Here is a 27,271-nt window from a genome sequence, read left to right as displayed (position 1 = left end):
TATTCTTTACTAATGCTTTATGGTAATTGTATAGCTTGATATCTCTGATCTTAGATGAGATGGATTTAAGAAAAATACAGCCCAGTTTTTAAAAGAGATCCCTCATGGTCTGTCTTTTTACTACATGTATTTTCCTACTGAAATGGCCTTTAGGCATTGCAGAAGTGCAAATAATTAATAACTAGCATTACTAAAATATGAGGCAAAGAAGTGTCTGTCATACAGTTAATTTTTTGCAAACTATAATTACAATATTTTAACACTGATTGTAATTACTTGAGCATATGGTGAGAAATAGGTAATGAAACTGTTTTTTAATTGTGGTATAATGAGTTTCTGGATGTTCAATGCTATTTCTACTGGGATACCAAAAATTTAAGAAGTGAGAAGAAAGAGAGAAAAGGAAAAAAAAATTCTATCTTTGAAATGAAAGAAAACAGAATCTAAGAACAGTTTGTAGCTTTTTTAAAAGAATCTTCAGGTCATCTTTAGGTAAGGTTGTTGTATAGGTTGGGTATGTTTGGAGAATTTGGAAATCTGTTTGTCTTAATATTTTGCAAGAAAATTAGATTTTCTTCCATTCAGAATATATATAAACAGAGAGATACTTTCTTCTCTTGTATTTGGCTATGCAGATGAATTGTTTAGTAGTTATACCTCTGATGGATCCTTCATACTTGACTCTTCCCCAGCTTTTACACAGTTTTTGCACTGCCTAAGCCCATAACTACCCCAGTGATTATTCTCCAAAACCTCGTCACACTTTTCTGTGCTCAACAAAGACCTGCCTACTGTGGTAAATCAGTAATAATTACTAGAGGTGCTACTGTAGGGCTTTGATGGTATGGGCTTAGGGTTGGTATTGACAAATGTCCAACATATGGGGCAGAACTTGATTTTATGCCTCAGCATAGCTTTTTTTATTTTCTCTTACTTCGTTTGGAAGAAATAAGACAGATTTTTAAATTTTTTTTTTAGCCAAAATTTGAGGGGACATAAAGGATTCATAGCCTGATGTGTGTTTCTTCCCAAACTCTGAAAATGTTGTAGTGGCACATATCTCAACTCTGCGATAGAAATCATCTTTATTTAGCCTCTTCCATCTGAAATATGCAAGGAAACAGTGACTGTCGTTGCCTATGATGCTCCTCAGTTCCTTCCTCTGAATCCATATTGGTTCCTGTACCCAGGCATTGCCTGGACCCCTCAGTGCAGTAGCCGAAATTCTGGTCAAGGGAATACTCTTTTGTTGTAGAGTTAGCAAGCCATCCCCTACTTCAGTCAGCCTGCTCAAACAAATAGTTTTTCATTAAAATGACTTTGTGCCCTTCCCTCCCCACCACAAAGTCAGTATTACTCACTAAAAAAAAACATTTAGTTCTAGACATATTTTTCTACCATACTCTACAAACCTATTCCATCATTTTTTGTAACTGCTTTCCTTTGCTACAGATGGAAAGACTTCTTTTTTTTACCGACTTAACTATGAATAATATTTCTTTAAAAATAAATGTTTTTAAAGCAGAAAAGTAAATGGATTTTTCTTTTAGTGTATGTCCATAACAAGCTCTTTACATTTCAAAATGGTTGTCAACATATCACTGCCATGCTTGTCACAGCCTCTCTAAAGCTGTTAGAGTCAGAGAGTGATTTTTCTGCCAGAGGAGCCTGGCAGTGATTACAAGCCTAGTGATACTTCTGCTGTGCAGAAAATTATTATTGATGGTGATAAGGATAAGCCTGATGAGGGAAAAGATGTTGGCCTGAGTAATGTTAGGAGGAGGTGGGGGGAGGGTTGAGTTTTTAGCACTGAGCCGCCCCTGGACATGTCCAGCAAGAAAATAATACCTTTTTGTAGGACACCTGGTACTCAAATCGACAGTCTTAATCCTCTCCTGGTTTTTCCTCACTGTTTTAAATTATTTTTCTAAATAGTCTATTAATAATTTCTAGAGTATGTTGATGGTGTCAAAAGAGAAATGTCAAACTTGTTTAAGAACGGGGAGTTTCTCAAAGATAATGAACAATGGGAAGGTAAATATTTAAGATTAAAAATTCCTAATGGTTTTCTCCCTGCATGTAGCTCCCTGATGATTTTTTTGTGTACTTATTTTAGTATCATACTTGATACTTGAGTTTAATTCCATTTGGAACTCTTGGTTTCTCCTCTCTGATTGTCTGTAGTGCAACCACCTTCTCAAGTGGTAGTTTTCTATAGATCTCTGTTTTCAGCAAAGTAGGCTCTAAGATTTCCATAGATCAGATCTCTTACAAGCATGGGAGTTATGGCTGTGTCTAGCAGGAAAGCAAAGCCAACAGTTGTTGAGAGGCCCAAGTGTGTTACTTCAAAGTACCTACTCGAAAGTAGCTATTGGTGTGCTTTTAATTGTTGGCAATAGAATTCACCCAGTGCATCAGCTCTTGAATTTACTGCTGAGAGCTGTAGGAGCTTGCAGTGTTCTGGTGAGACATCACTGCTTTTCACTCCTGTGTACCATAAAAGCTTTCATCATGCTGCATATAAAAGGACCAGGTTCAGTCCTATTGTTTTCCCTGCCCTCCCTGAATCAGACTCACTTGGAATGAATTAAATAAATATGGAGGGAACTTAACTGGGTACTCTTTAGTTCTATGTATCCGAGATACCTCTGCCTTTTAATGTGAGGCCTTGAAGAGGGCTAAAATGTGGAAAAGCATTCTTAAATTTTAAGAGGAGGAGCAGGAGGAGGAAAAAACCCCCAAACTTAAAGCTTGCCAAAATCGAATTTGCTGTTAGTATGCAGGCACCAAGGATATGTCTTTATTAGCAAAAAATATGGTTTAAGTATAGTTTGAGAACTGGTCTTTGATTTGGTCACTTTATTAACTGTTAGGATGATCCATGGCATGATTTTGGTCCAGGCCTCATCCCTGGAGGTGTTCAAGGGCAAGCTGGATGCAGCTCAGGGTAGCCTGGTCTAGTGGAAGGGTGCCCCTGTCCATGGCACAGTGGGGTTGGGACTAGATGAGCTTTAAGGTCCTCTCCAACCCAAATCACTGGATGCTTTTCCAGAGGTGCCTGAGGAATTCTGGGGGTTGTAACAGTCTGGGGCTGTCCTGGGGCCAGTGTGGCTGTTGCTTCTGTGCCTGGGGACCAGGGGCCTTAGTGCAGCGGGCATGAGAGAGGCTGCATGGGGCTGGAGAGCACAGATGTATGTGCTGTTATGGGTGTGGCCCAAATGCATTTTGTTTTCATCCTTTAGGGATTTCTGTTTGGGATACCATGTGGTAAACCTGAGTGTCTGCAAACAGAAGTCATGGTAGGAGTCAAAAGCAGCACAGCTTTTTTTGGGTTTTTAAAATAATTTTTCCTGCAGAGCACTAATCCTTTTAGTACTGGATGTAGAGGAAACTTGCTATGTGTGGATAGATCATAAATGCAATATATGTGAACTTATTTGTAATCTCTCTGTAGGGAGTTGTGTTGAATACAACATCCCTGAAGTCTGTGGGGAGATGACATCTATGGTTTTAACTAATATCTTTTACGTGTGTGTTCTTCCATGCCTAGCAAAATTTCAACCAATACTGGAAGCAAAGGGCATTTACAATAAGAGGAAAAACAAAACAAAACCAACCCAAGATATGCTAATAGGAACCTCTTGGACCATCTACTTACGCTTACATACATGCTATTTAAAAATCTATTGAGCTGTGCTGAGCATCAGACTAGGAGGTCATATTCTGATGTAAGGTGAGCTGCTGAAGTTTTTGCACCTGAAATTTCTTTCTTTTTTTTTTTTTGTTTAAAAGAAAACAAGACAGTGTAACAAGAGGAAATCTGAAGTAAAAGTGTATATGAGGAGCAGCAATGCTGGGGTGCATTATGTCATGTGTGCTGTGCCATGGGCTCCTCCTATGCTGTGTCACCCCTCGCTGTCTCTGCTTACTTAGGATGTGGCCATCACCCCACAAACAGCACAAGCCAAGAATAAACACTGACCTTTAATGCAACCTCTGCTCCTTTCACTCTGTCCTCTTTGAACCTGAATAAACCATTTCAGTTCACTGAGTGAGCAGAAAGCAAACCTGAACTTACAGTTTTGTGTCAGTATCTTGGCTTAGCAAACTCGGAGAGCTCCTCACAGATAAGTGCCAGGGACAGAAAGCAGGATCACAGCAGTGGCTGGGAGGCTGCCTGTGGCTGCCAAGGAATCACAGCCTGGAAAAAGGCAGTTATGTCTTCCTCTCCCTGTCTATTAGCAGATCTGGGTTTTCACACTGCATATTAGAAGTTTTTTAGTTACTTCTGGTACATTTCTCAGTCCCCTCTCTGTATGAGCAGTAGGAAAATCCCATCCTTCCATCTCCAAATGAGAATTTGAGACCCAGTCAGTTCCAAACTTGCCTGACAAGAACAATACTTTTTTAGTTGCTATATAAGAATATATGTACTAAACTGCTTTCTTGAAAGCGTAGTTGGTGGGTGAGAGTCTGAGATATTTTTAAATAAGTTTATTCTGTATCTCTCACAGTGATAAAGCAATGTGACTGATGTGAAATAAATAAAGGTCTACTTAGGATTGCATCCATTGGAGATAATAGATAAATCTTTGCTCTGAGCCCCATAATATTATTTCAATTCTATAGTAAATATTTTCAATTTCAAAATGAGCTTCAGGGGAATCTCTTGCAGATACAGTCTCTTGACTGCTGAAAGGATCCAATCAACTAGATACAATGTCTTATTAAAAACTAATCTACAGGCTTGTTCTTCCAGGAAGAGAAGGAAAATATTTTTAAAGAGACAAAGCCCAAATATTTATGAAAAGTCTGTTTTATTCCCTTTTGATGTGTCCATGCCATTACTGCATTTGTGAATAGTAAAGGACAATAAATAAGTAGCCACCTAACTCATAGCCGTTGCTCTGCTGTTGATACCATTTGTGTGTGTGTAGTGGATAGGGCAGGTACCACAGATCATTCAGGAGGAAAGTTATTGAAAAAACCCACCACCTGCAAAATTGGAGTGACTAAATCTGTTTGTTAACAGTCACTAATCAAGTATATGCTACGGTGCTGCTTTAATATCACATACATATCTGACAAGATATCTTGTAAGTAAGTCTTCGTTCAAGTTTTCTTTTTGTGATAAATACTATTTTAGAGGAAGCTCAACTGCGTATTTCATGCAGCAGCTGACCTTGCTCCTGTTTAATGAAATCTATTTGAGCAGGAAAAGTGACAGAATGTCTTTAAAATATAAGTAACAATGGGGAAAACTTAGATTTTAGTTTGCATTAAAAACTCACAAAGAAAGTTCTAATATATATATCTATATATAGATATCTATATATCTATATCTATATATCTTTTTATCAGGTACAGACTGTTGTAGTAGAGTATACTATATCATAATTACAGTATCATATAGTATAATATAATAGAGGAAAGACTGCTGGGGTTTTGAGGATAACAAATGAAATTCAGGTTTGATTAGCTCTGGTTTCATTAGGCTTTATAGGTTGCTAAGGAAATACTCATGTAAATGCTAATGCATATTAAAAAGTTACTAGCCTTAAAATTCTTCTATCTTGCCTTTTTATCAACATGACCTGCTACAAAAAAGTGTTTAGCTAAAGGATGTTCACAGAAAAAGAAAGTTCCTACTTACTGTTTCATGAAGAAGGTCTGCGGGTGGAAGACGTGCTAAAAACTTGTCTTCCTTCTCCCTTGTAAGTTGTCAGCAGGCAGCTGATCCATAGGGTAGAGACAGCTACACCAGCAACACTGACAGGGACAGCTCAGCACCCCCCAAACTCTTAGGGGAGCTGGCTCTGCACCTCTTGCACTGCAGCACAGATTTTGGAGTTTTGAGATGCTCATGAGTGGGAGCTGGCAGCAGCTCCAGGTTTTGCACCCGTGCGTGGGCAAAGTGAGCAGCGTCCTCTCTTCCCCTGGCTTATGCTGTGGGGGCAGCAACCTCTTGCAGAAGGGTGGCAAAAAAAGACAGCTGAAGGCGATAATGTCTTTCGCTAGCACAGCTAAATTTGCGAGGTGCCGTTGCTCAGCACCCTCATTGCCAAGTACACCGTGCGTTCCGTCACGGCTGTGAAACAGCAGATCCCTTTTTGGGGGAATAACATTCTCCATGGGCACAGTCGAACAGCAGACGTGGGCTTAGGGGATGTTTGCCATCCTGGGTACCCCAAAATGTTGTTGCATCCCATGTCAATCTGTGCCCAAAACTGTTGCCCTCTCCCTGAGAGCCTGTGGCCAGAAAGTGGAACCGGGGGCAGAGTGAGTGGAGTTCTAGCCCTTGACTGAGGTAATTGAGGGTCACTCCACCATTTTTCCCTTTTTCCCCAGGGAGCTAGTAATATTTAATGATTTTGTATCTAAAAGTTTACTGTTATTTTTTGTCTGCTGTTATTTCTTCTTTTTTCTTTTAGTAAGCTATTGTTTTTTCACTTACATCTACTGGTATTCGCTTTCCCTTAATGGTGGAAAACGGTTGGATAAACTAAAGGGTAGGTAACTCATTTTAGAGTGTCCCCCTTAAATTGTCTTAAACCAAGATGTTTGCTTTCATAATTTAGGACTCCAAATAGGAAGGAATAGACTTTTTGATACTCTGTAAAATATTATCTGTGGTGTTTTTCTGTCATATGAAGTCAGTTCTAACTTGAGTTGAAAACCATTTTGCTTATTTTTACTGCATTTTTCATATTACAAGTAAATTGCACAGAAGATGAAGTCTCATTCTCATGGGGTTTAGATACCCTTTTTTTAGGGAGCACAATTGCTTCTTTGCATTTAAGTGCTTGGTGTCAGGGTGCTGGGACAAAGACATCCAAAACCATGGTATTCTGGGGAAACTGAGTGACTTTGAAATCTGAATTTAATAATATTTATCAAGTCCTTACAAAAACAAGTAATAGTATGTGATTCTGAAATTATATTATAGGCATCACTCAAGTCTAAGTTGATATTAACTAAGTTGAAATCTTTTGATTGCCCACAAAACCACGGTATTTCAGTTGTTCTGAATGTAAAAATATATTTGAAGGTAATCCTTTCAGATCTGACAGACTAAGGCAGAGTGGTGCATGCTGCTCTGTCAGATAAGTGTTGTTTCAGCCTCGGTGAAGGAAAAGAGTTGTCATTTGAAGTATAGGGTGACTGACTCATCCCAGAGTGACTTGGTACAAGTTTTCTTCCTGTTCAAAAGCTCATCATGAAAGACAGAAGTTTTTTAAAGTTGGAGGAATTTGTGAGGATTTCTAGGGCAAACTCAAATTTAGGGATATTGAAACTTCATTAAGTTTGCCAAACATTTGGCATTTGGAAATGGTTCAAGTAAATAAAAAGAATATATCTGAAGTTTTAAAATGTTTTAGCTGATTTTGACATATTCTGTGTAGTGCTTTCCCTACATCTTGAATTGTACTTCCAAATGTAGTCTTATAAAATGAATAATGCTTTTAAATACTTTATATTCAGTGGTTTTCCTGTCTTCAGGAATTCACAAGCCCTTCTGTTTTCGAAGATACATATTTTCACTTCTAAATTTCATTCTTAATTCTCTGTAAATTCAAAATTTAAAATGGAGCCAGGTGAAGACACCACACTATGTTTTGCTGTCTGTCACTTAACATGACTTTTATTAGTAAATCAAATGGGGAATAACTCTTTTAGGCAACTGTGTCATGGAAATGGGGCTTGGATTGTTTTGATTGCAAAACCTGTGCATCAGGAAGCAATGGAAACAGCACTCTCTTGGTAGTTGTTTAGACAGGTGGATCCATATGGTTGGCAGGCAACAGGTGTGCTTTTCTGGACTTGAGGCCTCATGTGAAATATCATTCTGTTTTGGAATTTGACCTGCTAAGAAAACCAAATATCAATACTAGCAACAAAACCCCACCAAAAAACGCTCCCAAAAAAGCTCTCAAAGAAACAAGGAAACAAAACCAGTTTAAAAAGCCACAAAAACCAAACTCTCAATAAACCAACAATATCAAACCCCTTTAAATACCACTGTTTTCCAGATCAAATGTATCTGAAAGTGCCTTACAAAATTGAGTGAGTTAAAAATGAAGAGCCAGGTGTAGGAAAAAGGAACAAAAATAACATGAGTCTGCATTTCAGTGGAGTATTGGCAGGTAGCTGCAGGGGCTGAAGAAAAGTGGAGGAGCAGCAGGTAATAGAGGGGAATGCTATTATCCAGCTTGAGTTCTGCTCAAGGTGACTTTTAGAGACACGGAGAAAAGTTTTGATTTGCCTTCTGAAACAGACCCCAGGGAAATAGTCTGTTGCAAAGTGTTCCGAGGAATTGCTTCTTGTACCACACAGTTTTGCATCGTGTACTTCTTGGGTTTGGGGTTATGAATAGTTTAATGCAGGGAAAAAATCATATGTTCAACCTTGGGCACTTTTCTTCATCCTAGGTCCTCAAGCTAAATGAAGGAAAAAGATTTTCTAGAAAAGCACAGCACAATTGATGCAGCCTAGGCACGAGTTTGTTGAGAGAAATTTTGAGGACATCGGCTGCAAACATTGTTTAACAAACACTTTAACAGTAAGAATACTATAAAAATGTGAAACTATTGGGAGAAACCTTGCTGTTAAATGAAGAACGTAATTTGATGATTGAAGAGGTCATAAAACTCTTCAAAGAACACTTTATAGCTCTGATTAATATAATTCATTTAATTAAAAAATATAATAGTAAAGGATGGAAAAATATCTTGAAAAAGAAACTGACTTTGAAGAGTTCTCCAAAATGCTAGCAGGAAACATGTTAAAAGAACCTAGAGGTTTATAGCCTGGCAAATGAGTGATACCAGGAGGTCTGTTCAGATTGCAGAAAAAGCTGAAAATAACAGGATATATTCTAGTGCCATGCCTGTATTTCAAAAAAAAGAGAAGAATTTATCCAAAGCAAGGCCAGAATACCAGCCACAGCTATTTCTCATATAGCTGCTTCTAAATGTTCCCTTCATTGCTGTTGGAGCTTTGTTTTGGTCTAGTTGGGAGGTGTGTGAAGATGGATTCAGAGATCCAGCACACAATTCATACAACTGGGAGGAAGGCAAACCCCAAATCTAAACAAGCCCAAACACAAAAGTAAAAAAAAACTCCCACCAGCAAAAAAACCCCCAAAACACACAAACAGCAACAAAAATCCTTTTTTTTTTTTTTTTTTTTTTTTTTTAATGTTTTTATTTAAGCAAGACTGGATATGAAAAGGTGTGGTTCAAACTATAGTAGATGTAAAATGGTTTGGGTTTTAACTAAATTTATTCTTGGCACATGAGCAGTCTCAGCCTGGTACACAAGAAGGGTTGAGAAGCTGCTGTGTCATTGCCCTTTATGCAGTAGTCTGGAAATGAGCATGCTCACTGGGCATGGGATCTGTCTCCTAAACAGGCTGCTAAAATCATCAGTCTGTTTAGGTTTTTGTCTGAATGCTTGTAGTGTCCCTTTGTATAGCAAGAAAATATTCCAACAGTGTCTGGAATCCATTTTTCAGGTAACTATCCTGAAAATCACCCTGAATAAATTAACTATTAGGATTAGGAAATTGTTCTTGAATGTCTGATACCAAAGTTTAAATGCACTTTGCCTTCATTAGAAGTGGGTAGGTGAACTGACTTTTAAAGCACTGATAACAGCATGCTGACGTGGGTTATTTTTTCAACACATTAGTTTAGGCTCAATCCTGAGAAAAAGGGAGTCTTGTGTTTAGATCTTGTTAGAATTGAAGTCTCAGCTGAAGAAGATTTATGCTAACTTGAATTTTACTTTCAGAGAGCATAGTATGTTATTTACCCTGCTTTTCCTTCACAAACAAAATACTTAGCTCAGCTCCTAGTATCACGTGTACTGGGAGTATGAAAGACATTTAATTATTGTTTATCTGCAATTGATGTCCACATAGAAGTATGATGACAAATTCCCTGGCTGATACTGATTGTCTGTTACTTTTTCCAAAGACCTCAGTGTGGCTGCTCTCATACATTCTTGTGTAACTTAATGGTGCATCTGAGCCTTTAAACATATTGGCATGAAAATCAATAAATAAACAGAATGTAATATACAGCAAGAGACTAGACTTGAAAAATTGATGTATCCAGCCTGGAAACTAAAGATCCCTCTTTGTCACTGTAACAGGTACAGCCAAGGCAGGGCTATAGTGCTTTGGGGTAGAAACTGGTTTAGAAGATGTATTAGCTAAAGACACACTAAAAGTGATTAATTACTTCCTGGTGTCATATTTGTAGAATTTCTTTTCTGCAGGCATGAAAAACTGAAAAATGGAGTCCTAGTCCCACCTGTGCTGCTTCTTGGTGTAACTTAGGAGTTGGCAGAGATCCACATATGGGGAGGCTTGTATTATTCTCACATTTAGTATGTGCATCATTCACCTGTACTTTGAAGCTCTCTGTGTTCAGTCTACTTGCACTGCTAGACTTTCCACCTGCTAGTCTTCATTTAGAAATGTTTAAAAAGAAAAGTTGCTTTTAAATTAATACTTATAAAACTTGGTGCCTTTTATAAGGTGCTTTGATTTTTAACTCCTTGACTGTAAAGGAAACCAAATTTTTAATTCTATCCATTCTGTCAAAGGCCTCAAAAGTGCCTTAGAACTTCATAATCCAGACTTTTGGTGCAGAGTTGCAACTGTTCAGAATAGTGATGGAAGTCCAGGAAAAAAATAAAAGTGTTCCTTGGGGAATCCTCTAAGTGATGAACAGCACTTTTCCTGTTATGCCTAGGTAAACAGATTTATTCATTCAGCTGGAGTTAGCATTATGCATGAACCATGGGACAATGTTTTGGCAAGAAAGAGGCTTGTCGTGAGATTTCCAATAAAGAGTTGAGATGAACGATTGTATGATCACTTAATCTTGTGAAACGCAGCACAAAACACTAAATGTATTAGAGCACGTGTTTAAATGATAACAAATCCTGATGTTAGACCTCCTAGAAAACAGTCTTTTCTTCACTCAGTTACTGCTCTTAGAAGGGATTTCTTTCCACTTTGGAGCTATTTACTCTTTCCTTTTGTTGTTGACTAGTGTGTTTTGATACATGCTTTTAATTTTTTGGCTTCTAAATGCTTGCATTTATTTACAAATTTATGCAAAGAAACCCCCCCAAATCTGTATGAAGTAGAAATCTATATTACATAACTATGCTATATAACATATAAAATCTATATAATAATTATAAAAATTATATGCACTGTATATTTTATATTGTTTATTACAAGAATATTCATAATCCAGTCTACAGCTCATAGGTAATATCATGACTCAAGTGTTAGAAATATCCACATCCATTACAGAACAAATCTTCATCTCTCTTGTTGTTTTCAGGGGTACTTTTGGAGGGGGTTTTGCTAATTAGTAAGTGATTTACAAAGTAATACTTATGTGATTATCAACTTTGTGGAGAACAGGTGATAGGCAAGACAGTTTCAGTAAATGAGTGTGACTGTGACTTGCTGTTTAAAAATTACTTCTTGGTTTTGATAGGAAAGTTATCACTGAGGTAGGAATTAAAGTTGGGATCTTCTAACCTGATTTCATAGAATCATGGGCTGGTCTGGGTTGAAAGGGACCTTAAAGCTCATCTAGTTCCAAAATCCCCGTATACTGGGCAGGGACACCTTCCAGCTAGACCAGGTTGCTCAGAGCTCCATCCAACCTGGCTTTGAACACTTCCAGGAATGAGTCCACAGCTTCTCTGTGCAACCTCTTCTGGTGCCTTGCCACCTGCACAATAGGGAACTTCTTCCTTACAGCTGATTTAAACCTGCCCTTCTTCAGCTTAAGGCACTTCCTCCTTTTCCTATCACTCTATACACTCCTGTGAAAAGTACCTCTTGAGTTTTTTAGAAATGAATTTAAAAATTAAATAAAAATCTAGAATCTTGTAGACTTAAGTACTCAAATTTGGGTGTAGGGGCCTGAAATAAAATTAGTTTTGTATAACTGAGTGTTAGATATACTGAAATACTAGCACAAAAATTTGTGTTTGGGCTAGTATTTGAGTGTTTTGGTAAATAACTTGCCATATTGGCTTTGTGTGTTTGCTCAATGTACACCTGTAGCTGCAAAATACATTTATATTATATATTAGTGGATATGTCTGCATAATCTTTTGGTGAAGGCTCTTAAACAGAGAATTATAAAACTACTCACATCCCAGCTGCTGCATGTTCTCTGGGTGCTATTGGTTGTCCTTGTTCATGTCAAGTAGCTCTGCGTACACGCATCATCCCCGTAATTTTCATCACATTAATGGGATTCATTAGCTATTTAGGAGGAAGAGACCTGTCAGATGATGTAGAGTAGAAGTAGATTAACTTTGAGGCTTTATTGGAGACGGTGAATTAGTGTCCTGCAAATTCGCTGTGAAGGTGTGTCTGGTGTGTGTATACAAAGTAAATAAGAGAGGTGGTGACTGAAGGCAGAACCCCTGCAGCTGGGCACACACTTTCCTTTTTGATTCCAAATGTAACTGCTTGGAGCAGTTCCTGTCCATAAGGATAGCCAAGTGTCAGGGATTTGATAGCTATAAAAGAGTAAAAATCCTGATAAAGGAAGCGCTCATATTGGCAGCTCTGTGTGGTGGCAGGGAGGGAGAAAGAAAATAGGTTACAGTATTTCATAATGTAATTACAAAAGGTGATTTAAATTTGATTGTCTGCAAGAAATGCTGATAAGGGTGAATCTCTGTGCACTTGGAGATCTGAATGCTGAGGCCAGATCAAGTCTCTGCAGACTTGTGTGGAAAAGCACAGCTATTTCATGACCTCCTTCTCTCTCCCATTAGGCTCCTGCCTGGTAAAAGCAGGACATACTTTGAGATGCATTTTATAAATGCAGAAATGACCGTGTACTTTTCAGGTACGGCTGAAAAAAAATTACTTCTGTTCATTCTTTGTGAGAAGAGATCAAAAAAGAAAGAATCTTAGGTAATCCCTTTAATTTAAGCAGAGCGAAGTAAATATATGTGCCCCACTCAAATTTTGTTCTCATGTAAACAACTTAGAAGAAAAAAGTCTTAAAAGGCAAGAGAATATGTTGTTGCGTGTAAAAAAAGAATTCCTATTTTCTCATGCTGTAAATTCTAATTCTTTGAGACAAACTCAATTGCATTTTTTCTGTAGGAGCAGTTTGTGGTGAGTTGTGGCTTGTGAATAGGTTTTCCCTGCTTTTTTGTTTTTCTTCTCCTATTTATCTCCAGTAGTATTTATGATATGTCAGCAGCAACCTAAAGTTGTATAAAACCAAACCACTTCAAGGTCTTTACAATCAGAGTGCATTGGCTCTTTCACCCATACTCTGAGGAATGGCATTGCTAACATGCTCCACTATTTCAGCCTATGTTTACTTCAGCTTCTTTAGGCATTGTTGCTTGATCTCCATTATAAAACAAGTGTCCAGAAAGCTGAAAAAATATTTGCTCCCCACTCCATCCCCCTTCTTCTTTATCTTCTCTATCTGTCCTTAACACCTGTAATTCCAGTTTATCTTAATGATAGAAATACCTGGTCTGGCAGCTAATCTAAACTCATATGTTCATATGATTTTTATTGGAAAAAGAAGGGAAGAAGTTATCTTATTGTATCTGAAAGTTTTTGTGAGACCCAGGGCTTGGAATGGAGAACAGAAATAAAAAGCAGGGTTTGGGTTTTGTGGGGTTCCTCTTGCTCACAGAGTGTACATGTAAAATAGGTGAGGTGCAGTAGTAGAAGACACTGGAGAGATACATGGAATTGTTACTGGTCAGCAGTTTAAATCTGCTCCTGCTAAAAAGCCAGGCTGATACCTGCTCAGAACAGGAACCTGTATGGAAAGAAGATATCCTATGCTAGATACATATTTCTGGTGAATTAATGCCGTACAAAAATGTTTTGCAGCTCTTGCAGGAAAGAGCTCTGTACTCACCAAGTAGAGAAATGGGATGTCTGTGTCTTTATTGGAAGGGTTTGTAATTCAAGCCTCAGTTTGTTCATAGCTGACTTCATTAAATTACAGACCTGAGGGATAGAGTGCAGCCACCTCAGTTACTGAGCTTAACTGTTGAGACCACTCAAATATCATCCTTCCATTGTTCCTTTGGTATTGCTCTTAAGATTATGTACTTTGATTTTAACCACTTCAGTTCTATATTTGCTGCTTTCCCTTTCCTTCCTATTTATATTGTAGCATGCCTTTGGGCTCATTTTCTGATTGTTTGCATGAAATTCCTCTGTCTCCTGGGACGTTTGGATAAAATGTTTAAAAAAACCCACAAAACACATTCTCCTAGTTGAGGTACTTGTGTGCAGCAGTTGTCCTTTCCTTGTGAAGTGCTGGTGTTCCTGCTTGCTTTAGGTACTACTTCTTCCTTCTTGGTTAGGAACTAGACCAGGAAAGTTTTCATCTGCTTTGCTAATCATGTTAAACGGCTTTGTATTAAAAGTTGTAAATATTGCTGTGCATGCCCTCTAGTAAAACACAATGTTTACAGTAAATTACATTGTATGAGATTTCACTTTTAATTAAGCATGTGGTTCCTCAGGCTTGATATTAGAGCTTCTTTAACCTGCTGCACTTAAAGCTTGCTCAGCAGTACAACCTGTGGGTTTTTTTTTTCCTTGCCATTGACAGCAAGCATAATCAATCCTTATAAGGAAGCAATTCTAAAGGTTTTTTTCTAGAAAAAAATATAGTTTGGAGCTTAAACAATGCAGAAAACTTGCTGCTACATAACAAGGTGTGAGCAAGCTTATAGGATAGAAAAATACAACAGATACCAATAACATCACTCAAGGAAATATCAGTAGATCTGAATGGAATGCTAAGAAAATGTGTTGTTCAAGCAATACTTTTGTGCAGAGGATACTGGGTAAAATATTGTTAACTAAAATGTATTATCTCCCACAAGTACATTTTACAATGCAGAGCAGAAGTTTGTATAAAAACTTAGTATTTTTCTTGCCAATAGCTTGGTACTAGTGAAATCAGAAATGTAGGGAGATATGAAAAATGAAGCAGCTGCTTCAGAAACAATTTTTTTTTTATTAGACCGTGTAAAATGTGTATCAGTTGCATGAAGAGGTTGAGAATCCCTAAAATATCTCTGAGAGGAAAAAAAACCCCACACTTTTGACACTGTTAATAAATATGAATTTAATAACATTGCTAATATATTTAATTTGTATTTGAATGCTAGTTTATGTCAAAGCAAAAATATGAAAAGTGGCAGGTGTTCTTATGGTGCCACCCCTATGTGACATACACGTTGTCTAATGTTACATTTAACGAGAGAGAAACAGGCCATCTTGGCATATAATCCTTGATTTTTATTTCTTTAACCAACTCAGTGATAAGATGCACTTTATATATCCTTTTACCTTTACACTTATTGATGCCTCAAATGTGTGCAAAGCCTAAATGACTTTGAGAGGAAAACGGGTACGTATTCCATGCAGACCTCTCAACAGTGTGGACTGTGTCAGTGACTGAAATAATGTGGTTGATTTAAATGCAGTAACTCAACCAGTAAGACCACTTGGTTTGGGATATTTTTTGGTGGTTTTTTTTGTTTTAGGCAATCTTTCAATTTTGTAGGTTTTCTGGTTTGGTGGGTTTGGGTTTTTTTTTTTTTTTTTTTTTTTTTTTGCATGTGTGAGGGGGAATTTTTGTAGCTGAAACATACCTCAAGCATGTAGTCTGGCTGTGTTTTGGCTTCCAATGAAAAAGTTTTCTTTACAGAAAGAGCTAAAAAGCAAAAGTAGCCATGAATATGTTCAGAAATGAAATGGCTTGTAGGTCCTCACAAGGGTCTAAAGCTGGAACAAAGTACAGGAGACAAGTAGATATAATTTGCCATTCCATACCTCTACTGTACATAGACAAATTTGAAGGCTATCAACCGAAGGATGCTTATGGGCAAAAAAATTTTGATAAAATTAAATTAGGTGTGGTTGTACTATCTGAAATTTAGTTTCTTCTAAAACTTATAGTATGACTGTTTTTGGAGGAGTATTATGGAGTCTTATTTTAAGATATCTCCTTAATGCATCTCCTACATTATGATGGGTTATTTTTCAGATTCATAGGCTAATGCAACAGGGTAACCCTACAGTGAAAGGCTCTGTACTTCTGATGTTCTGCAGGTAATTAGCTATTGCACTTTAGCTCATTACTTCATAGGTGATAAATTTCTTTGGGGAGAAATGCTTTTAAAGAGTTTGACAAGTTTAATTAATCTATTAAAACTTTGACTCTTGGATGAATTTACAAGAAACATCATCCTGTTTCAAGGGTAGCTCAGCTACCACCCTCTACCACCATGTCAAAATGGCACTAAGAAGCACAGAAAAGATTAATTTGACAAAGGAAAAAGGTATTTTTGTACTTGTACATCCTGAGTACAGGCACTATATAATCTGAACATGAACTTTTGCTGAACATGCAACAGAAGAAAATGCTGTCTTGGTACTGTCCATATAAAGTGGCAACAGGTAATTAATACTCAAAGCAAAAGAAATTCTTGCAGTTAGATGCCATCCCTTTTCCACTGGGAATGGTATTATTGAATCTCAAAATCAAGGAAAAGAATATTAATGTTGTACTTGGAACGCAAATTGGAGTATTCAAAAGGCAAAGCCAGACTTTGGGCTTCCTTAAACATTTGCATTCTGAAGTGTTTTAAAGTAGTGTATATTTTTTCTCTTTTGCCTCACTTGATGTACAAATTATCTTTAAGAAGCAGCCATTTGTCATTCTTGGTTTTTCTTTCTAGTTCCATATGTTCATTTCAGTTTCTAGGCTGCTGTTCAAATCCTGCTCTGAAGGCGGAATTCCAATTTTTTTCTGGATTTTTTCTTTACTACATGTGGTGTTTCTAATATCTGACTTAAAAATATTTTTTTTACAAGTCTGTAAGTCAAAGTAGTATAATTGTGGGTGTTTTGTTCGGTTATGAGGTGGTAAGACTCAAAGCCAGTGGGCACCCCTTTTGAATCACTGAAAGTATGACCACATATCAGTGTACTTTGCCCTGTGAAACACCAGTATATCAGTCAGAAATCAGGTGGCATTAACACAATTTTCTGTTGAGAATATTCAGGAGCTGGACATCAAGGTTTGGCCACAAATCAAATGAAGAAATTTTTCCAGTTTATTTCGGGGACTTTCCTAACTTTACACAGCAGAATCTAATTAAAGAACCCAATTCCTGAGACCTGCTTTAACTGTAGTCATATTTTTCTTTCTTCTTTTCAGTTTTACAATTTTTTTGTTTGTAATCATCATTCTCAACAGGAATAGCCATAATCCTTAATAGGAAAGAATGCTGTTGATATGTCTTATTGCCACACAGCTCTAATTTATTCCAAGGCAGTATCATTGGATAATGAAATGGAAAATGAGTTAGCAGTTAATAAAAAAAAAAAAAAAAAAAAAAAATCTGTAATTGTATAATTAAAGACTGTAATATCACAAGCGTAGAGAAGACTGAAGGTTCAGGGGGAAAAAAAAAATCTTTTACCTATGTGACAGCTGGCAAACTTTTGTCCCACAGTCAAATTTCCTTACTAACATGAAAATGACCAATGCTGCAGAGCGGGACATGTCTGTTAACTTAATGTATATGTTTTATTAAGTAGTTTTGTCTATTTACAGGTTAAATCAAATAAAAGCTCAGCCAAGAGCTAAGCTACCAGCATTTTTTCACTTCTTGCTCCCTGCATGATGGATTTGGTGTGTACAGCTCAAGGTGAAATGTCTCTGTCCATTGAAACTTGTGCCTACATATTAACCAGAGTGTTGTGATTGCCATCTAAATGCCATCCCAAAATGCATTTGGAATTTTTTGGCTATTGATTGAAACTGGATACAAAACGAACAAGGAATCACTTGGTGGCAGTGGGGCTCCTAATGGGCAACTGACTCTTAAACTGTGTTCTAGCAGGACACAGTCCTATTGATCCAGCCCTGTAGTGTTGAGTGTGTGGGCACAAAAGCATGTGCGTGCAGTGGGGCTTGGCATGTAATTTGCTGATTTATCAGGAATTGTTTCCATCATAAGTGGTATTGTACTGCCATGGATGTAGGGCCGCAGCAGGAGATCAGTGTCCACCTCATGGACACTTGCTGCCCTTGAAAGAGGGGTAGAACAGAGGGGTTCCTGCAAGGATTTCTTCTATTTGCAATTCATGAAAGGCCGTTTGCTCCAATTTGAGTAAAGAGTGTTTAGCAGCAACAGTAGTACTTGCATACACCTCAAGGCAAAATATTTTCTTAGAGCCCTGGGTGTTCACTTTTAATTCTACTAAAAATATTTATCGCTTCTTTCACAATGTCCTTCTGCATTAGCTGTGTTTTGGAAGAAAGGGTAACCCAGGCAACCCAACACTCTAGCCCTTAGGCAGCCTGCAGGCAGTCAGCCTTTACAGAATGATAATAATAATAAAAAGACCCCTCACAGTGCTAGCAGCAAATTCAACAGCACTTTTGAAAGGTGAAAGTCTGTACCTCTGAGGTAAAGCAGAGGGGAAAACAGGCGGCATGACTAAGTGCTATTTCTGTTAGGATTATAACAGTGCCTTGGAGATTTAATAAAGTAAGATTTTTAGATGATTTTGGAAACAGACTGAGCCATATAAGGACAGCGTCCTGAGATGAAGGGCCAAGGCAAGAAGTGCAGGAGAAGCAAAATTCTTCATGCTCTGTAGCAGCAGGGTGAGGTATTTATACCTGATGCTCTGCAGCAGCCACAAAGGGCTGAGGACAGCAGATCCTTCCCACTGGCTTAACTTAGTGGCAGGAGAGGCTGACTTGGTTGTGCAAAGCCTATTTGCAGTCTTGAGCTTGTTCTCACACACCATGGAAAGGAGAACTGTCTGGAGCAGGCTGAGAACAGGATGAGTAGTCCTCAGCTTGCTCAGGCAGACAATCCCTCCTCAGCAGGAAGACCCCACTAATTTTAGACATCAAGGCTTTCCTGGACAAATTTGCATCCACAGACTGAAAGGTTTTAACACTGTATGACAGATGACATCTATTTTATCTATTTCAATTTCTCTTACTAGTTTGAGAAATGTTTTGGCTGAGTCAGTGGAGAGGAGTGATTTCCCAGGAGGGAGTAAACTCTTCTTTGCCTTGGACAATAACTGATCTGGTGCCAGGGAGAGAAGGGACAGTGGAGTGTAAGAGGCCAGGGGAGCAGGAGCCTCATGTGAATGGACATAAAGTGCAGAAAGGTGTGAGGAGCAGCCCCTCAGTCCACAGAGGACATGGCAGATTTGTCTGGACCACAGAGACCTAGGCAGGGTTTACTAAAACTTGGAAAAAATACATTTAGAAACAAATGCTTGCCCTGGTTTGGCGAGTTTTCCCATCTTAAAATGGTAATTATTCTGATTAGTAGCCCACCAACTCCTTGTTTATTGTTTTTATTATAAAAGCCTCGAGATCTATTTTGATTAGATTTGTTCAGTCTAGAAAAGACTCCATAACTGAAAGCTTTGGCCAGCTGGGGATCTAGTCTTACCAGGCAATAGACAACAAACAGGGCCTGGAATTGCAGAAATATATAGCTGTTCCCAAAGTGAGGGTTATGTCTTCCTTTGGGCTGGATATACTTCTTCCAGCCTTACTGTAGCATCTATTCTACACAGTGGACTTGAGAATTGCAGTTGGGACCCTGTGATTGTAGGAGTAACTCTAAAAACGCTTTATTTTTGAAAAATATGAAACTTTGCACAACTTTGGATGTGTTGGCCTTGAGTTAGAGTGGTTTTGTTAAGAGCTTCATAACTTGTGTTCACACCTTGTGATTCCTGTGTTGGGAGTGGCTGTTCACTTCCCTTAGATTTGCTAATGCCACTTATTATATATGGTAGGTTAGTAGAGGAATAATATAAGTTATTCCTGGCTGTTGGGGTTTTTAAAATTTATTTCAATGGTTATCAAGTTATGTCCAGCATTCTCAGTTGTTTCTTCGGTTAAGATAGAGAGGAGAAATGCATGTTTGGGACAGCAAGATGGATCACTGTGAGCATTAGATACCTAAATAAGGGTAAGGAGTTGCAACTATCCCATATCCCAAGCAGAAAAAATTAAAAAGCTTGATAAATATCAGTTTGTTAGGTGAACAGGGCAGATTACCTTGTTGGAGAGATGGTGCTATATAGAGTATGATCTATTTTAACCCATCTATAGAGGCAGAGGCCTTACCAAGATGGACCTATATTGGTTATTTGTTATTTGGGTTTCCATAATTCCGTTTGGTCTTGTTTTTCCCTTTTACTGGCAAACCTTGCATCTAAATTATAATCTGCATTTTGCTCCTCTTCCTGCTTCTAGGGGGTTAAATTAAGTTTTCATAACCTTGTCTGCAGACTCCTGCTAAGAATGTTCATAGTGCAGAGTTGTTAGCATGGGTGAGGATGTCATCATATGCACGTGCAAAGGGGAAAGATGATGAGATCTTCAGATGTAAAATGAAATTTTAAGTTTTTTATGTTCTTCTTGGCTGTATGTATATTTGGGTAAAGGTAAGTTTTTCTACAAGGCTGCTGTAGCACTCATGCCTGCACAGGACTCCGGGACCATTTCTTATGGAACCTTGTAAAGCAAAGAGCTCTTCAGACCCTTTAGTGGGTATATCTGTTGTCTGCCTTAACCCCACAGGCTTTTCTTACATTTGAAATATGCCATGGCTCAAATTGAAGTTAAGGAGTTGTATCAGGCACGTTGTGGGGTTATGGTATGTGTTTTTTCACTGCAAGAGATCTTTTTTTAACTTCTTCAGCTAAATGTATAGCAGCAAAAAATGGAGCTGTAATTTAGTAGTCTAACTCATATTAGATGATTATTCTTCCTGTGGTTTTTAATAGATAAACTAAATGGATGACAGTTGTATGAATGTAACATTGTTCAGCAATGACAGATTTTTCTGTTCGCCTTTATGGCTGGTATATTATTTTTTGAGAAGCTGAGGCTTTGGACCAACTTCAGATTCCTGATTGATAAAGATCAAATAAAGTACTAAAATAGGTATGAAAACTGACAGAGAATGTGAGTGGCATCAATTTCAACCCACCCCCTCCCTGCTTTAAATTGGTCTATGTGATGAACAAATGTAAGTTATTAAAAATCTGTGTGTGTGAGAATTTGTGTGTGTAAAAAAAGGAATGAAATAACACCAACCTCAGCTACAAATCACAGCAGATCACACACAAAATCTGCATAGAAACAGGGTTTCTTCACTTGAAAATATTGCCATTATTCATTCTATTTGTCTACAAAGATACTTGGAGTATGTGGTTTCTTAAACAATTATTTTAGTATGCTCTGTGTAGACCTGCAGTTAAACAAGAAATAAAGAAAATACTGATTTTGCTAGTAAAGCTAGACTAGACTCTTTTACCTCCACTATCTTGTTGGTACTTTGACTGTCTGAATGTCCTATCTAATAATATTTTCTGGCCATATTTTACAATTTGTTCTAGCCAAGTAAGTCCTTTAGGATTACTCTTTCCAAAGGGTGAACCTAATAGAACCATATAAAATACTCCCAGAAGTAAAGATCTACTTGTTCAGACCAAAGGAATAGCCAAGTTCATGCAATAGACACGTATAAATGAAGGTAATAGCAGTCAGGGGCTCTATAAAGTACAAACCATAAGACACGATCAGTCAGTGATTTTGCAGAGTTTAAAATTATATGAAGCAAGGATTTTCAAATGTCATTGTCTAAAGAGTGCATTACTGTTGCAGAACATATGATTTAATACTTGTCTTTAATAAAAATAATCCTTAATAAAAATACCTTGGATGATTTTTTTCTTGTGTCTTACTTAAACTCCTGTCCTAGATAAGCACCAGAATGAGGGGAAACTGTAATGAGTCTCCTCAAGAATGTCAGCATTATCCTATACTTATGTATATTACTGAGTGGTTAAACTGACTGTACATTTTTAGGAATATTGCTTTTAGGAAATGATTGTCATAATTTACTAAAGGAAGAAAAAAAAGAACCCTGAATATTAAAACAGCATGATTCTAAATCCTTGGCCACTGTTCCTGAGCTCATCACAGAACTAAAAATCTGAGATCTTGTTTCTTTTATCTGTTTTAAGGGAAGGACCAGAATTCAAAGCAAGTCTTCCAGGGTCTGATGGTTACAAACCTCAATTTTTTTCCTAGTGAATACTAATTAGCAGGTGTATTGTGTCTTCACAGACCACTATTTTATATCATGTAACAATCAACTATGGTATTATTTCAAGCTGCTAATCCGTGAGCATCCCTTTCTTTGCCACTGCAGGTGAGGGGTTTTGATTTCAGTTTTGATTAGTTATTCACTTTACCTGTGCTGTCACCTAAGTAAGAACCATCACAGCCCACAAAGAAGGTAGATAAAACTTCTTTCCAGAGCTGATGACGTTTTGTAGGTAACATGTCTGTGGATGAAACCACCTTACTTTTATTTTGGTGCTTTCTGTTCTTTTGTCAGACACTGTGAGTAGCAGAACTTGCCAAACAGTTACTGGATTCATATCTGGCCTCCATGTTTCAAAGAATAGCTACTATTTATTAGATTTCTCTATTTGAAATTAATATTGCTTGGGATAATGTGATATACAGGCATGCCATAAACTGCTACACCATAAATGATGAATAATTTGAAATAATTTATTCATCATTAGCAACTTATTTAAATCTGAGACTTAAGAAATCCAATGTATCATTGTAGAAAAATCAAGAAATGATACATTTCTGTGGAATATATTGTGCATGTGTAGATTTGTGTTGAGATAACAGTGCTGTGATTTTAATCACACTGTTAATGAAGAAATTACTTTAACCACTCCTGCATGAAGAAATCATGGTACAAACCAAATCATACATGCACTGCTGTCGTGTGTGTGCTGGCGTGCACTGTCTTCTCTCAAATGCATTGATGAAAAGGGAAGACTAAAAAGAGGCAAATGGCTTCGGTGGGAGGGATGCTTGATTATCCTGAGAAGCAACAACTATAGAAAGAACTGTATAAACAGGTGTCAAATTAGCTCTTTTTGGGTAGAAAAGGTAGAGGTGAGAGATAGTAGCATTATCATTCAGTCTGAAGCTGCTGTTCCTCTATTTTGAGTCAACACCTAGATAAAAGCTAGGTATGTGAGCTTTCCCTAAGAAAATTCTCTGAAAAATATGCATGTTGCATACAAGTTCCATAAAATAGACTGAATTATACAATAATTTAAGCTTACAAGTGGTTGAAACTTTATTTTAATGAGGTTACATGAAATACTTAGTCATGTTATCCTTTCATGGTAAGTGTGAAAGTAATTCCAACATCTGGATTTTGTGACTGATAATTTGGCATCCTCCTTTGTTTCCTCAGACTTTACAGAATCACAGAATGATTTGGGTTGGAAGAGACCTTATGGTTCATTCTGTTCCAAACTCCCTGCCATGGTCAGGGACACCTTCCACTAGACCAAGTTGCTCAGAGCCCCATCCAGCCTGGCTTTGAATATTGCCAGGGATGAGGAGTCCACAAACTCTGGGAAACCTGTTCATAACAGTGTTGGATCCTTCCTACAGTCAGACAACCACCCGTTGCAGGAATAACACATCTTTGTGTATCTCTTTTGTTCCTTACTCTTTTTTTTTGTCTTTTATTTTGTTCTTTATTCTTTGTTCTGCACTCATATAACACTTAAAATATTAGGGTCTGTCATATATCTAACTGGGAATTTTAGGGCTAGTGGGAATATTAAAATAGCAGCAATCTATCTTGTTGTCAATTTAGTTATGTGTTTGTGACAGTAGCTAAAACATTGAAATGGTAGAAGATTCCTGGCAATCATTGTCTCACCAAAGTCTGTTCCCAGAAAAATAGATTAATATAAAACTGTTTCTAGAGAATAGTTATCAACACTTCAATTTTAAATTGCATGAATTACAAGTGGGATTCAGCTTGGTTCTTTTTAGGATCTGGTATTATTGAGTAGCTTTGCTAACAGCTTGAGTAGTTGATTGGTATATATGGTTATTAAGTGAACAAATGGAATAGCTACAGAGTGGCTGTACATGCTATAAAAGAGGATTGGGATTTAAAATAATCTTGATAAAAATGATTAAAAGATCTGGAAAAGAATAGAATAAGATTCAGCTAATAAGAATGAACAGTGCACTGTATTTGTACTTTCGTTATACTTTCTCTCAATCTGACTGCTTCATTTCAAGAGTCCCCTTGCATTTCCCTGGTCACTTTTTAACTGGGTTGATGGATCCCTTTCTCCTTAAGAGTATTGGTTTAGGGCAAGCATAGTTGGGGTGTTTGATTTCTCATTAGTATTTTCACTCGCTTCTTTGTCTTAAATGCTGTTGCTGCCCAGGACGTTTTGCCAAGGGTGGGCAGTGGGAGCACCCCCCCCCCCCCCCCCACAGGCAGTGCCACACGTGCAAAAATGTCAGATCCCTGTATGGAGGGAGCAGTACTCGTGTCTCATGTGACATAGTTTCACTCTTCTGTTCAGTACCACTAAGCTGAAACATCCTTGTGCCAGATTTAGATTCTGCACCTGTGCAAACCAGAAAACACACAGTCCCAGAATGGGCAGGGTGGAAGGAACCACAGTGGGTCATCAGGTCCCACCTCCTGGCTCAAGCAGGGTCATCCCAGAGCACATGGTACAGGATTGCATCCAGACACTTCTGGAATATCTCCAGCGAGGGACTCCACACCCTCTCTGGGTGATCTGTTCCAGTGCTCGGTCACTGCACAGTGAATTTCTTCCTCATGTTCAGGTGGAACTTCCTGGGTATCAGTTTCTGCCCAGGGCCTCTTGTGCCATTGTTGGGCACCACTGAGCAGAGCCTGGTCCATGCTCTGACCCCTTCCTGCAAGTGCTGACAGATGGGGACGAGGTCTACTGAGAAAGACCAGTTTAAAAAGCTGACCACAGGAAGTGCTGTAGCAAAAAGTCTTCTTTGATGTAGAGGGGTGACTGATAGGGAGTTTGTAACACTTGAAATATTCCTCCTCAATGGTTACAGGGGTGGAAGGAAATAACTGTTTTGTGGGGTTTTTTTTAGACTAAGCAAGGGGTAAGGAGTGTAGTAGGTTTGCAATGAACCCCAAAATATCCATATCAAACATGAGGAGCAGTTGGGGCTTTTCACCACCATGTCAGCGAAAAGTTAGAGGTTGTTGAAGTGCCTCCAGTATATGAGAATTTTAAGAAAAAGTTATGGTTGCATATTTCAGGAATAGGTTAGGCAGAGTTGCTCACCTCTTAAAGCAGAGAGACCAACCAGAATATTCAGCTAGTTTTCAACCAGTGTTGTTCTTACCCTTTTATGGGCTGTTGTTCTGGTTTAAATTAGAGATTAAAAGAGTATGTTGGTTGTAGTCCTTTATATAGTGTAGTTAAAGTGTATAAAATCATAATTCATACTGCATTATGGTCAATGAGGTTTTCCATTGGAAATATATACGTATATTTCATATGTGTGTGTGCTTTTATAAAATTTTCCTTCTGTATTTCCATTATGAAGGACCACAAGCAGTAGCATAAGGAGTGGAAACATAATTCCCTCTTCTGTATTCACTAATACAGGGGAAAGTTATGTTTACCTAATATTGTGCTAAAAATCTTGAGCTAGCTTTATAAAAATCTTAAAACCAAGGTGGTTTTGATTTGGACTAATAAAAATCCTTAAAGAAATGAAGCAGTGTAACAATGAACTGCTCAAGAAAGAGGAAGTTTTAATTTGAGAATGTTGAAATCTATGATTTGGTAGTGCCAAAAGAATGTGTTTTAAGAATGCTAAGTGGAAAGAGAAAATCCCTGCCTGCTTTTTCAGCTTTTGATACAAAGACTGAACTTCCTGTTCCAACCTACTGATTTTGGAGATCAGCTAGTCCAACTATGATCTAGTTTTTCTGTTGCCAACAGAAGTGTGTTTAAATGACAATATCATAATTTTTGGTGGGGGATTGGCTGCTCTGGTTACGTTCTGCCAGAGATGACACTGCTTGAGCACCTCATTTCCTAGTGTGACTCCTAATCAAAATGAATGGTTTGTGCATCCTTTATATGCATACTTTGACAGGATTATGCTGGAAGTATCCTAGTTCTATTTGCAAATAAACCAGCGGCTGATTCTTTAACTAGCTGTTAACATACTCCTTTAGCCAGCAGGTCTCCTCCTGAACTCTTTCAGTGTGCGGAAAAATCATATTGCCTAATTTATCTAGCTACTTTTATTTGGGCAAGTAATATCCATAACCTCGGGTCCAATCCCATACTTTTATCAGGGTAGATTAATTTAATTTGTGCTATATTCTTATATGTCTTTGGCATGCATTGCCTGTAATATCTTTTGTTTTTGTTGTTCAGCCAGTTGCTTTTATTCAGTTGGTTGGTTTGTGATTTTCTGTTCTGTGTTATTGTTTACCATGTATATTCTTTCCTTTTCCCAAACTCTTGAGTGGCTGCAGTGACACAATTGCATACATCTGTGTTTGGATTATGGAAAATTGGTGCATAGCTGGGGGTGAGAATAAAGCCAGAGAAGTGCTAAGGCGGAACATAATTTTTGTTAAAGAGAGAATTTTTAAAGATTTTTTTAATTGCCTATTTTACATTATAAGTGTCAAGTCACTAAGATCAGAAGAATTGCCAAATAAGCATTAAAAGTATGGACAAAAGAATATCAGCCTCGTGGTACAGACTCAGCTCCTGATGGGCACAGGGTCATATGACAGGTGAACCTGTAGAATGATCAGATATGGCTTGGTTTGTTGTTATAGCTCCTTGGTGAGTGTCAGCAAGAGACCTTATTTGCATGTCTTTTAAGTATGGAAATAGAAGATATCATTTACTTTCCTTTGTCTGTTTGCTCATTGACTCCTTCAGAGAAATATATTTGGAAAGCATGACTTCCCTTTGCCAAAGGTACTTAGGCTCTTTCTTAATTATCATATCAATCTACATTATTTTATTTGGGGCATTCCTCATTCCTGGATCTTCCCTAAAGCTATTAAAAATTGCTATGTGTTTGCCATCAAAGCAATGTGATAGGTTCCTGATAGAGTTAGTAGCTTGGATATCTTATCCCCAAGTTTTTAAAGTACTTAGGCAAATAATGATTAGTCACTGTACAATCTGTCAGTTTATTGTACCAGAATTTGTACTGGTATTTTAATTTCAAAGAGTTCCTCAAACACATTCTTAAAAAAAAAAAAAAAATTAGCACAGAAGCCG

General features: G+C 37.7%; 1 protein-coding gene and 1 long non-coding RNA gene across 6 annotated transcripts in view; one reads left to right on the top strand and one right to left on the bottom strand.

The window, feature by feature from the left end:
- The window catches only part of LOC125318419, a 28,146-nt gene extending 22,201 nt beyond the window's left edge, over positions 1–5,945 (bottom strand). For 3 of the 5 annotated variants that reach the window (XR_007200346.1, XR_007200344.1, XR_007200348.1), the window contains exon 1: positions 5,654–5,945. This is a non-coding gene — a long non-coding RNA (uncharacterized LOC125318419). Of the gene's footprint in view, positions 1–4,078; positions 4,255–5,653 lie in introns of those variants that run through there. The other 2 variants (XR_007200343.1, XR_007200351.1) reach the window with 2 other exon arrangements.
- Positions 1–27,271, top strand: part of ROBO2 (roundabout guidance receptor 2) — a 1,061,828-nt gene that overhangs the window by 88,764 nt on the left and 945,793 nt on the right. The window lies entirely within an intron of this gene.

Source organism: Corvus hawaiiensis, chromosome 2 (assembly GCF_020740725.1).
Source record: "Corvus hawaiiensis isolate bCorHaw1 chromosome 2, bCorHaw1.pri.cur, whole genome shotgun sequence".
Taxonomy (NCBI): domain Eukaryota; kingdom Metazoa; phylum Chordata; class Aves; order Passeriformes; family Corvidae; genus Corvus; species Corvus hawaiiensis.
This window is presented reverse-complemented; position numbering and strand designations above follow the sequence as displayed.